General features: G+C 34.4%; 2 protein-coding genes across 3 annotated transcripts in view; both read right to left on the bottom strand.

The window, feature by feature from the left end:
* The window catches only part of wkd (TBC1 domain family member whacked), a 422,625-nt gene that overhangs the window by 150,711 nt on the left and 258,142 nt on the right, over nt 1-13,772 (bottom strand). The gene's annotated exons all lie outside the window — the stretch shown is intronic.
* Mhcl (Myosin heavy chain-like) overlaps nt 1-13,772 on the bottom strand; it is a 477,652-nt gene that overhangs the window by 454,315 nt on the left and 9,565 nt on the right. The window lies entirely within an intron of this gene.

Below are 13,772 nucleotides of genomic sequence, written 5' to 3'. Positions count from 1 at the left end.
ATGGCACGTGACGAGAAAGTACAACTACCAATCAAACGAGTTCTTTAAAAAATTATGAATGTAGAACAGGGATGAATGAATTGTTATTCGTACCCCCCAGATGGTTGGTTGAGTGTGAATGACATAATATGTTCGGGCACTGATGAATAATACATGAGTTGGTATTTTCTTGGTTTTATTTTATAGTAATAAAGTTCGGTAACACGGCACTAAGCAAAATGACTGTCATATTGATTTTAGTTTGAGTTGAAAGGTTTAAATACTTTAAATTATACTTTAGAATTTAGATACGGTGAGAGACACGGAACAGTGGCGCGTGTCGTCTACGTTATAGGAAGGCTCAATGACAACTTTGTTTTCGTTGCGTCATTGTCTATCAATACTCATAGACAACAACATGACAGTTGTAGGGTTATATATGTTACGCCGAATGTGCGAAATTGACTATTACATGAAATGGACAAAATTTTGCCTAAATCATGAAAAATGCAAGCCCGTTGCCTTCATCGATTAGAAAAAATATCTGCCGAGTGCGTGAATTCAGCAGTAATTTTTCTGCCAAGTTCATGCATTGGGCAAATTAGATAGTAGCGCTACGGGGGTGTTTTTTGCAACTAAACCAAATGTGTAAAATGCTAATGAGCATTGGTCAAAATACATCGTCGGTGTTTTGTAAAAAGGGCGAATTAACCAAAATGCTACTTTACAGGAGGAGGATTTTTAACTTTTGACAAGTATTTGTTTTTTACCTGTAGATGATTATAAATATCGAACAAGTTTATAATAAAGCTTAGAAAGAACACTGTCATTATAATAGGTATTATTATATAATATTTTAAAATGCCTAAGTAATATGTCACATTTGCTTTTTATTTCGTAATTTTAATTAATTTAATTTTAGTCGATCATCGTTTTTAAGTACTTTCCTGTGGAGATAAAAATTCGCCGTTTTTACACAACAAAGCTAGTGGGGTACATATTGTATTTTCATTAAAATCTCGATTTCGCCAAAATGGTTGATTCGCCCTTTTTACAAAACATCGACGACATGATCGCGCTCCAGTGGTGTTTTTTGCAACTAATCAAACTAACCAAATGTGTCAAATGTCATTAATTATATAAAAATATACCAATCAATAACTACAATGACGTTCATATCCATTTACTATGCCCAAAAAAAATCTTGAACTATAATATAACATAACATTTTATTAAAAGGTATTTTCGCGATTTGATTCGTGCTCGGGTATCAATCGTGCAATGATCGATCGTTTGTTTATGATAGTATGATTTAATACCTAGTTTGTTGACACTTGTTAGCTAACCTCAAAATGGACATTCAGTTGAATTCAGAATTACAAAACCTAACTTAACCTAATAATAATAATATTATATTATGTCCAATTATAACTAATAAAACCATCCATATTAAATTTACTTTTTCTACTGTCATGTTGACAGTTTAAGAATTCCATACCCTGGCAAATTCACGCACTCGACAGATAATTTACCTAATTCATAAATAAGGCAACGGTGTTGACTATTACATGAATAAGCCAAAATTTTGCCCATTTCATGTAAAAGTCAGTTTCGCACATTCGGCGTAACATATACAAAACCTCTACACGTTTCATATATGAACAAATTCAAATTTAGTATTTTTTTTATAAATCACCCCTGGTTCTGAAATTGTCTAAATACCCCCGATTCACGCGCAGTTAATATTATCGCGCGATACAAAGTTTCACGACCATTATTCACCGACGTATACATATAAATGAGATACGGTTATTCGCTGCGTGTGATACGGGGTTAATCTGAATGATATGATAGGGAAAAAAACTGCCGCGCCTCACTATATAAGTAGGATCTGCAGTCATATTATAATACCACATCAATCACTGTCTAAGTGTGTGTTATTATTGCTTAATTTTATTATAATCGTTTATCAACAGTCTTTGCTACTGATGCAAACACCAAAGTCTTACAATAGACAGGCCGGGGCACTAAATTGCGAGTTACGAAGGTAGTACTAAAGATTGATTATTTTCGAATGTACTGAGGTAACCTGTTCGTGTCGGAGACCTGGCGAAGTGGTATGCCTCAGCAGGAGAGGTCAGCACATATATTTTTTGTTCTTTCCTAATGTGAAATGGCGATTGGAGATAACCAGTTTGACTCCTGAGAATATGATCCAAAAGGAAAGAGATGTTCAAATCGTTCTCATAGTCTATAAAACCCATGGATAGCGGCAGCTTGTATTCCTGTTACCGCTCTGATTTCTCTGATGACTTGGGTAATATGGTCCATAGTGCTGTATCCTCCTCTAAAGCTCGTTCTCCTGGCTGGTTCTCGTCTAGTACATATTGCAGACGGTTTGAGAGAATTTTATCTTAGTGGATTATTGGATTTGCATCCTTCTGCTTCTAAGGTAGGTATGGCATTTGCATCTTTATGCTACGTATATCTTTGACTAGGACTTTCATCTCTCTGCCACTAATAGATAAAGCCTTTAGCATGACGATTCGTAAAAAAACTCATTTTCCCCAAAAACGGAGTTGCATCCGTCTGCCTCTGAGGTACAGATATTATAATAGGCTATGTTAAGATCTGACATAAATAATGCACACTAAACTTTGTCAGTCATACGTATTTGTTTTCATTGAACTAAGACTAAATATTGCATTAGTGTTGGTTAATTTTTAGCCAAACGATGCCATAATAGATAATAGTCAAAAAATATTATTCTATCTATATGTCATTAAATCATACATAATGTTACATATTTCATAAATAGAAGAATATTTTGTTCTTTCCTAATGTGCAATGGCGATTGGAGATAACCAGTTTGACTCCTGAGAATATGATCCAAAAGGAAAGAGATGTTCAAATCGCTCCATCGAGCTGTTGGGTCCATCGAGCCGTCCGACCTGGTCGCCAGAAAGGCCAACTATCTTAATGATTTTTACAAAATTGCCTTATTGCGGATGAGAAGATCTGTTCACATAGTTTAGCAATTGATTCTCAAATGCAAATAACACGTTAATTACAAAATTAATTAAAGAGCCCCGTAAGCATTGAATTAATATGATAATAATAGGCACTTTCATTAGGAATTCTCTGTAAAATCAGTCAAACCACACTTGAATGGGTGGTGACCTCAGTTTTGGGTATTTGACTCCAGGACATTCCCAGGAGTAAAAAAATGCTGATGCATTACATCCAAGCTTAGGGCCTCGTGATACGCTCGATTAAGACCGAGTATGGTGCGGGGCGGTTAGTTTGTAAGGGTATATGTCATTGTTTGAATATAAAACAACCATCATTGTCTACAAACAGTTTACCTACTATATTTCACTCTACAAGTATGAGCAATAAACAACACTACAATCAAAATGTACAATTTCGTGTCACGGTCTGACTATAGTGGACCTCGGCATACACCGTACGTCGCCTCTATTATTTTATATTTCACTGTGTATATTTCTCTTACGCTCTTCTCGGCCCGGTGATGTAACACCGTAAATACTTAACCCGTTCGCTGCCGTGGTTACAAGGGGTTAAATCAAAGTCACGAAGTGGCCTTTTTATAGGTCAGAGATGAGATGACGTCACGGCTGTGTTTTATTGAACACAAACACAATGTGGACAATCATTTTCACAATAGATCGGCATTCGGCGATTGTGTCAGTGTTTATAAGGACCACAAACCGTCAAAATGTCATATTATATAATATATATTATATAATATATAATCATTTTATTTAATAATTTAAAACAAATCAGTGGTGGAGTGTTTGTTGGAAGTAGGTGGGCAATACTAATTGTTTTTAAAAAAACATTATCGTAAAGGCTTTAAAATATAATTAAAATGAAAACATTTTTTTAATTTTAAATGGAATAGAAAAAAAGATTTGAGTAAATTATTTAATGTTTAATCCTTATCTCTTTTTTACCGAGGTTAGATTATTCTCACATGACATGAAGCACAGCTGAATGCAGAACTATTCTAGCTCACATTTTTTGAAATACCTATTTAGGAAGGGAGTTCTTTAAAACAACCTACTTCAATTATTTGTGTATAGAGTTGGGTATTTCCCGAGAAAATCTCAATCTCGAGATTCGGGATTTCCAGAAAAGAATTCTCGAGATATCAAGAAAATTTTTAAAAAATATGATTTTTTAATGAGTAGTTTTATGAGTAAGAAGACAAACAAATAGAAGTAGGAAAACAAAAATAATTCAAAACATTAGGTACCTACTTATTAAAATAGAATTTTAAAAAACACAGTCTGTCAATGGCTGCAATCGCGTACGCTTTTCAGACACATAACTCACTGACGTTGAAAAATTGCGCTCATTTTGATTCGACGTTAGCTTAATTGTGTTAAATCTCCGATCTGTCTTTAAAAGTTTTGTGTTTTCTGTCCACTTTTTTTTCAATTAAGTAATATTTGATAATAAAGAAATCCCGAATCTCGAGAAAAGATTCTCTTGATCTCGGATTTCTCGAAATGTTCAAATTCTCGAGATTCAGGATGGAAAATCTTGAATATTTCAAATTCGAGAAATTCCCGAAACCCACAGCTCTATTCGTGTGATTATGGGTAGTACACATCGGTTGAACACTAAGAATTTGAAGCACAATAGGACTAACCCCATATTTCAATAATTACAACAAATTCGACGTGTTGCAGTCGGACGATTTTTAATGTGCGACCGGGCTAGCTCTTTTTCGAGTGTGATACTGACGTATTGTGTCTTAAAGCTAAAGAATGGGTATTCATAGAAATGGCCTAGAAGTGCGAGCGCCTCGATTCAACCAGTTTATATGTCATTGAATTGAAAAAAAATCGTGTATGAAGACGTGAGCAATCGCAAGTTACATAATAATATGTACTTATAATAATATAAAAGATACGGTGAATTAAATTATAAAACTTTGAGAAGCACACGCGCAAAATCTGCCTGTATGAACCTGCTGCTCTCAAAACGTTTCACTTTCTCCACGCTGTAGTATTTCCAACATGCTGTATCTAATAATAGTTGTAAGAAATAATGATTTTAAATTATTTCCTCGGACAATAACCGAGAACATTACAAGTCCATGCATACATATTATAGGCGCGCAGAGATAGTACAGCAGTTTGCGAGATATTTCTGTACAATGATAATATTTTGACTGTCAGTGTGACAGCAGGAAGGCTAAACCCGGGTTAGCGTACACATAATGTAAACGATCTTTATTTAGGTATCTGCTACATAAACCTATTGACACGTTTTCACATGATGATTTTTATGTAAACTTTCTGTTGAATGTTGAACAAGAAATCGAAAATAATGTTCACACGTATCGATTTTAATTGACAGTCTTAATAAAGACGACGTTGAAACAATCAAGATAGGCGTGCGGATTCGAGTTGTTATCACCATGGTTACTAGTGAAAACTTGCTAGGCAACCAGTTCAACTCGAATGATGATTCATTATCGAACCGGGAAAAGTAGAAAGAACCTCAATTTCGTTCAATTCAACATGCTTTGATCAACTTTGTTGAAATATGGTTTTCACTTATCAATTGACTTTTAACTATCATTCTACATAAAGTTGAACAATAATAATTACAAGATAAAAAGAACTTTTTATATACAACGTTTTTAAATTTTCTGTTATTATGCTCAATATGCTCAAACTTGTACTTGATATGAAGTAAATAAAAAACAAAGAAATATAGAATACTGAAATGTCATTTTGATTTCCATAGTAACGCACGGATATATTAATAATTTAGTTGCTAGGACCACCCACTTAACAACCAATGAGTGGATTGGATTACGGATTTCTTCCGAAATAACTTTTCATACAAAACAGAATTAACTGAAAATGAATTCAATTCTAATTCAATATGGCTATTAAAAGAATGCACTGGCATCGTGTTCTGCTATATTCTAAAAGTTTCAAATGTCTAGCTGGTCGGGAAGTTAGTTAAAAATCGATTACAAGATTTGTACCGGACAAATAAGAATACGAGCTAATAAAAACGTTGTAAAAATCGCCACGTCAGAACGCGGCATAAGACTGAAATGCATAGAATGACAGTAATTACTAAACACTACTTTACTAATTATTAGCCCTTTTCAGGTGATACTTCTGCTATTAGTAAAAAAATACTACTATAAACACTACAAAAAAATAACAAGAAAATTTAACATATGGCATATTAACGTGAAAGTGTTGATGTTATTTACTTGTTTCTGCCAAAGGAACATTATTTTGAATATCAATTATATACGCAAATACGAAATACTACCAATTGTACAATTCTGGAGAATTGAAGTTTTCGTGTGTTTAATTATGGTTTAATTTGATGTATAAAAAAAACTTATTATTGGATTATACTGAGAGCGATCCTAGAATATAAATTTCACTGCACACACGTGATTCTGTTACAAATGAATCCTCACTGCAAAATGACTTACAGGTGAATTAACATTAACCTTAGTAACCCTTTATCAAGGTAATCAGGATGTATTCCACTCGCAGTGGGTAGGTACAATAGAATAAAGCCGCACGATCGGCATTTTAAAATGCTAATGTCGGCACCACGACGAAAAACTTCACCCCAACCGACGACGAAAGAAATCGTTTTCAGAACCAAACTAAACGGGTTGTGTGTTACTTGTATCACTCGAAAAAGAAGGCAATTGATAAACACAACCAAATTTATCACAGCACAAAAATAACGATAAGAAACTGTGATTCATTAGGATTTAGTATACGATAAATCATTATTAACGCTCCGTCATAATAATATACTGATACTAAGTATCTTCCGTTCTTACATTCGCAGGTTTGCGTCGGATGGTAATTACCATTGCCGACTCAAGTAGAAAGCCGTACATTCACAACGACTAGTCCTACTTTTTTTCGCCCCTCCCATTGTTGTCTATGGATGACCTGTCATTTTTCAATAGAGTGCTCATACTGACGCGTATGTCGTGTTCACATAAGGAATGGTTTGATTTGAATAGATAAGTTACATGATAAATAATACACTAGCATTAACACACCTTCTACAAATGTAATGCATAGATCAATTTATTATTATTAGATATTACCACCGGTTTTGTGTGAAGGACTAGTCTGACTTTGACAGCTGATGAATAACATGAATGTATATTATTTATTATTTATAATTAACTAATATATTTGATTTGAGATTTTTTTATAATTCAATTTGAAACGAGAAAGGCCGAATCAATATGTTAAGCAATCTGGGATCTGATTTTGACAGTGGACCACTCGTTGCTTGTGCAAAAAGATATGCTCAGGCTTTATTAATCTAAAGATGGCGCTGGAATTACAGAACTTGTCTCGGGTGATGGACAGGATTTATTTTTTTACTATCAATAATAATTATTGATAGTTATTGTTAATATTTACTATATAAGGTAATCAACTCTGCTACAGGGTCACACTAAAAAACTAATGCATCGAAACAGTTGATGAGTTTGTCTACCTTGGAGCACAGGTCAATGCCAAAAACAATGTTAGCTTCGAAATTAAGAATTTAATCATAAACGCTAATGGCTGCCGTAATCGACTACGTGTAAATCTCAAATCCTCCAGTTTGTCAAGAAATACGAAAATCTGTACAAATAATTGAAACAAAATGAACACCAATATTGCGGTAGATTTACAGACGTGCACACTAATTATTGTCAATGCTTTCCATCCAGAAGACACAGGTAGTTCAGCGTGGATTTTTGCAAAAGATATTTGGCACCCCAATAGTGGACACTATAGTTTTTCAGCTATACTTATTTGTTTTCATTGAACTAACAATACGAAATGCAAATGGTGCTGATTAGTTTTAAACATCAATTAACTCATTTAGTGCTAACACCGCGACTGGCGCGTTTGGAGTCGTTGGCCATTAGATATAATTAACGTGTTATTTAAATGTGGTAATTAAAAGGTTAGCAGTGATTGTGCTACAATGCCTAAAGCAAAGCATAATAGTTTAGGTATGCTATGGGCGATCCGACAAAATGGTGTACACCTTTTCAGTCATTTGTTTTCGTTGAATTAAGAATACATATTATATTACACATGATGTTGGTTAGTTTTTTTTTTAAATGTAATAAGCCCTGCCTCAACACAACCACAATTATTGATAAAAAATATTCTTCTGCTTATATAATATTTAAAATTATATATGGTTTAATGGCATAATTTTAGATATTTTTTAGATAAACGAATATTTTTTTACTATGTCTTAGATTAGGCAGGGTTTAATTGAATTTTAAAAACTAACAAACAATATCTACACTTTGTAGGCTTAGTTTAATGAAGACAAATACTACTATCGAGTGAGGGTACTTGACGTAATTTGAATTTAAATTCATTAGAATTGAAACCGAATACGTTTCACTGTCAAAGTTTAGTGTGCACAATTTAAGTCGGATCTTAACAGCCTACCTCCACCCTTCGCCACTGGTATATATTGAAACACATTAACTGGAAACTGGATTAAAACACAAATTCAGGGGCTGCACATTGATATAGTCGAACTTGGTTATTACGAGGAAGATGTGACCGACTGAATTTGCTTGTTATAAGCATTACTTACTCGCTATATCAGAGAATAGGTATTTTTAAATGAGCGGTCGCATACCACAAAAAGTCGCAATGCAAACAAAAATACACAATTTGAATTTTTCCCCGAAACAAGCATGGCATTCATAAACTACAAAAGAAGTTGTTTATTGTAATGAACGCTGGCTGGAACCTACTGACTTCAGCTTGGATTTTTTTACATGAAATTTCAATCTAACAATAACAATATTGTCGGCGAAAACACCTATTGGGTACTTAGGCACTTAACTAGTGGCATAAACGTAATCCGATCCCGGCGGCAACGGTCTACGGTCGGATTTTATTGCTTAGGATCGAAAATGTTTTTAAACAATCACGACAGTTTTAAGAAAATTTTTGATGATATTTTTGCTCGGTATATCCGATAAGTAGCTCGTTATAATAGTGAATAAATGAACTAAAATGTCAACGAATGTTTCCTCATTACATCCGAGATCTCGCTATGCCCGTGATCGTAATAACCGAGTTCGACTGTTAATAATAGTTGTTGTTTTTATTTAATAAAACGCATTTTTTAATCAAGAGATTGGGACCGGTTTCGTCCGCCTCAGAGGGACATAAACAACAAAAATGAACCTATTCGATTTATAAAACAGGTTACGATCAGCGGCGGCTGGTCTAACATAATACAAGTGCACTGCACTGCTTGCATTGCTATGAAACATCGTTCAACATCGTAAATAATATTTTTTCTTAATAGGTTTTTAATATTATCGCTCACTTATTGTGATGCAAACCATAAACCGATTTGCTCATATTGCCAATAGGCGATAATACAGGCACTATGCACCGTATACGTCATCCTCACTGAAGTCATTTGCGCCACGGCAATGACATTAATATGGATGAAGCATCTGGAAAATAAAATGACACTCACTTTGTGTCGGGTCTGCCGGATGGCGAAATTCATATTTTAATATCGGTATCCTACGCTCAAATGAACATTCTGCTTGCAAGCGGTCTGGCTACACCGCTGGGTCTGCCCATACAAAAATTTCTGACTGTCAGGTTTCGACTCCGCCGTTATTGTTGTGTTACAAAATGCCAATATGCCTAGTTAAAAATTGTAAAAAAAAATCTACTAAGCACTCCAAGAAAGATGGGATATCACTTTTCATGTGTTAGTATTATTTATTATTGATAAAATGCCATTTTAAGATATTGATGAATGTTTATTCAATGCAATTGAATGACAGAAACCATTGGACAGACGCCTGTGATGCGCTGGGCTCACATGCGTCTAATCTCCGAGAAGTCGTAAGTAACATAGAATCTGTTTCTAACGTAATGAGTAATGACACTAATACGCCATTACAATAAAGGTTATTTTACTATAAATTCTCGAAGTTGTATCGCATAATGGAAATGGGTACGTCATATGGTCACGTGACGTCTACCTATACATCTGTGAATGACTTCCATGCACAATTTCTCGTGCGCACTGATATGAAGTGAGTTGTCCATTTAATATGTCATTGCGCCACGGCAATATATTTAGTTTACTTAAAATTAACCCTTAAAGCTTAGTATGAACTAAAGCCATTATAAAATAACTTAAACCGTGTTAATCGTTTTCGCCATGCGTAACATTAATATTTCATTATCCTGTGTGTTGACTAAACGCGAAATGATGTCGGTTATTTATAATATAAAAAAAATATTAATTCATGAATTCTAGTGATAAGCTAATAAATCTTAATACTATTTCACAAAGTGCAGTTTCATAATAATCATTATTCATAGAGTGTACGATTTGCTAAAGATACCTAATGTACTTATACATATAGAATAAGATGGCTTCCGTTAAAAGTAATAGGTATTTATCTACTATAAGAGATATAATCATGTCTTAAAACTAATCCAATAAAAATTCTAATGGATTCAAGCTCTGTACTATTCCATTTAAGTCGTTTTTTGCGACCCGGGTTTCGCCTTTCGGCATCTTCAGGCGTCGTGTGCACTCACCAAAGGCAAACACACACTGACAACGAACACCCTTAACTATACTTACCTTATATAGTAAATCAATACAATAAAGTAGGTAAAAACTACATTACCTACCTATTTAGTCAGAGGTTACAATAACAAATACAATAAACAAATTATGAATAGCTGAAGTGTCAGTAAAAAACCTAATTAGTAAAAACCCTATCTTTCGAATCCATTAGAATTTAAATTCAAATTCCATCAAGTACCTTCGGTCGAAAGTATTAATATAATCCAATAAAGATTTAAGTAACTCGCATTATATTTTATTAAAAATATAAAATATACAGGTATTTTCCAAATGTCAATAACGTTTTGTCAAATCAAAAACAACGCCGAATTGATTTCATTTTTCAATAAGGTAAGTTTCAAGCGCACCCTCAAAAATTACAATCCAAAAAAATCACAGGCTGCCACTGGTTACAACATGTAAATAACTGTACGTGGTTCCCATCTACTTCCAAACCCCTTATTTATTATTGTCACAAGACCAGACGATGAGCAATTACGGGTCATGAATCGACCGTAATTGCGAAGAACATTCAGTCACCTCAAGTGCTATCCAGAAAGCAGATGTGGGCAAATTTGCTATACTTTACCCTCGCTACCTACCTACAGCGTGACTCATACAAAACGGATCTGTTCGACCTTCGTTGCACTAAATCTGTTACGGTTTGAGTGAACGTCGCGTCTATATCATCCATCTTCAACATATTAACCTCATATACCATTCATCAAAGTGTACCATCCGTTTACCAGTGCGTGAGTGCGTGAACACCGAACTGGCTCCAGCACGCGCCAGCCCTCTAAACATAACGGCCAGTATCTGGCATCATATGTAAATCCCCCCCTAGATCCGTAATCCACCAACCACCACCATCACCTTCAAATTATACAGCCCACTGCTAAAAGCGCCACCAGTACGTATTACATTTCGCCGTAGCACGGTTTACCGTGAGTTGACTTACTGGAATAAAATAATCGAATAGAAAAAATACGCGTTGTTCGTGGGCCATTGCAGACAGCAATTTTCCAATTTTAGTAGATTCGATAATAATATTAATTTGATATTGATTGGTATCAACTACAGTAGGCGCTCGGTAATCCGGCGTTCACCAATCCGGCACGTCCAATAGTCCGGCATTTTGCAACTCAGCTCTCCTGCTCTATAATCCGGCAAGTTTCACATTAAACTGCCGGATTACAGAGAGGAGAGCCGTTCGCTCGACAGTTTGGTGCCCGACCTTGACAGCTTATTTATTATTTCCTATAGAAATTCAATAATCAGGCATTTCCGACAATCTGGCATAGGTGAAAATAATTACAAGATAAAAAGAACTTTTTATATACTACGTTTTTAAATTTTCTGTAGAATTATTATGCTCAATATGCTCAAACTTGTACTTGATATGAAGTAAATAAAAAACAAACAAACAAACAAATATAGAATACTGAAATGTCATTTTGACATTTCATTTTGATTTCCATAGTAACGCACGTTTAACGCATTAATAATTTAGTTGCTAGGACCACCCCCTTAGCAACCAATAATAGTCTTTTACTTTTTACGGATTTTTCTGAAATAATTTTCCATACAAAACAGAAATAACTGAAAATGAATTCAATTCTGCTTAAAGATGGCTCAAAGTATTAAAAGAATACACTGGCATCGTGTTCTTATATATTCTATAAGTTTAAAATGTCTAGCTAGTCGGGAAGTTACTTAAAAATCGATTGCAAGATTTGCACTGGACAAACAACCACCGGACAAACAAGAATACGAGCTAATAAGTACGTTGTAAAATAAAATATGGGTGCCGGACTACCGAGCGCCTACTGTATTTGTCAATAATGCTGTCATTATTATCAGATATTTAATTCTTCTTTTTTCTTTCGACCATGAGGTTTGTATTAACAGATTTTGTTTTTACGAGAAATGGATGCCGAGTGCAGTGTCGTGTGTCTGAGCCCTATGCATCCATTATTTAAATAAATCAAGTTATTGAAAATCTTAAAAAAATGAGTTCACCTTGATTTTTGTGCATATAAATCAGTTTCTCTCTTCAAATTTCAATTCTGTCGCATAGTAGGTTTAAACATCTCGACAACGCTATGTAACGAACGATCTCCATACAATGCCACGGTGAATACAACAATAACACTTTAAATAATAATTTCACCCGTTAAGAATTCGAGAATTTTAATCGAAAAGTGCCAAGAGTTTCCAGTTCAGCTAAAAATAAACAAAACCACTTTTAAAAGAAAATGCTATTCACCTATCTAGCCCAAAATCAACGAGGCAAATGTAGGAAGACGAATTTGAAAGACTTGCGATGTCTTTGATTCTAAGATAAAAATAAAAATTCCCACTGCTCTAGAGATTGTCACGCGGATAGGAAGGCAGGAGCGGATTGGGCAGATACTCCAGTTTAGTGAATATTTAAAACAAAATATCGAAATAACGTCGAAAGCACGGAATACAAAATTAGAATTAATGGGATTACCCTACTGAGTGTGGTATAACAGGCTAAATATCTTGAGTGTGGAAAAATATGGGATAAACTTAAACACATGTTAAAGAAAAGAATATGCTATTATCAAAATTTATGTATTTTAGTTTGTCACGTTGATGTAACGTGCTTTCAATCTTTGGGAACAGTCGAAGCGATTTTGTTTTTTACTTGGGTTTTATGGCGGTCAGGCCATAAACTACCCTACTTCAGAACTTTGGTCCATGGCGATGGCTTTGACATTTTTATTTAATATCAAATATATCAAAATATAATGATAGATGCGACAATCATAATAATAATGGCATAATCGTGTTCCGTAATCAAAATTATTGCCGTTATTTAAATTGAAATAGCCTAAAAATCATTAAGTACAATATATAATCCGTATCACGAACGTTTAAAATAATGTTTATAGAGGGGGCCGAAATACATGAGTTAGTAGTGATAGTGTTACTAAAATTAATGATTAAATTAGTTGCAGGTCATTTTTCATTGTAGATACACTTGCAGTAAACTGTTGCTGTAAATCCATTAGCTGATCTAATCTAAAATCTTGAGAATGTTGCTGTTTTTGATAGATGCGGGAAATAATTTACAAATTGTCGCTCATCTGACG

The sequence above is a fragment of the Rhyacophila brunnea genome, unplaced genomic scaffold (genome assembly GCF_057557595.1).
Source record: "Rhyacophila brunnea isolate RB1 unplaced genomic scaffold, BYU_Rbru_1.0 scaffold_23, whole genome shotgun sequence".
Lineage (NCBI taxonomy): Eukaryota > Metazoa > Arthropoda > Insecta > Trichoptera > Rhyacophilidae > Rhyacophila > Rhyacophila brunnea.
This window is presented reverse-complemented; position numbering and strand designations above follow the sequence as displayed.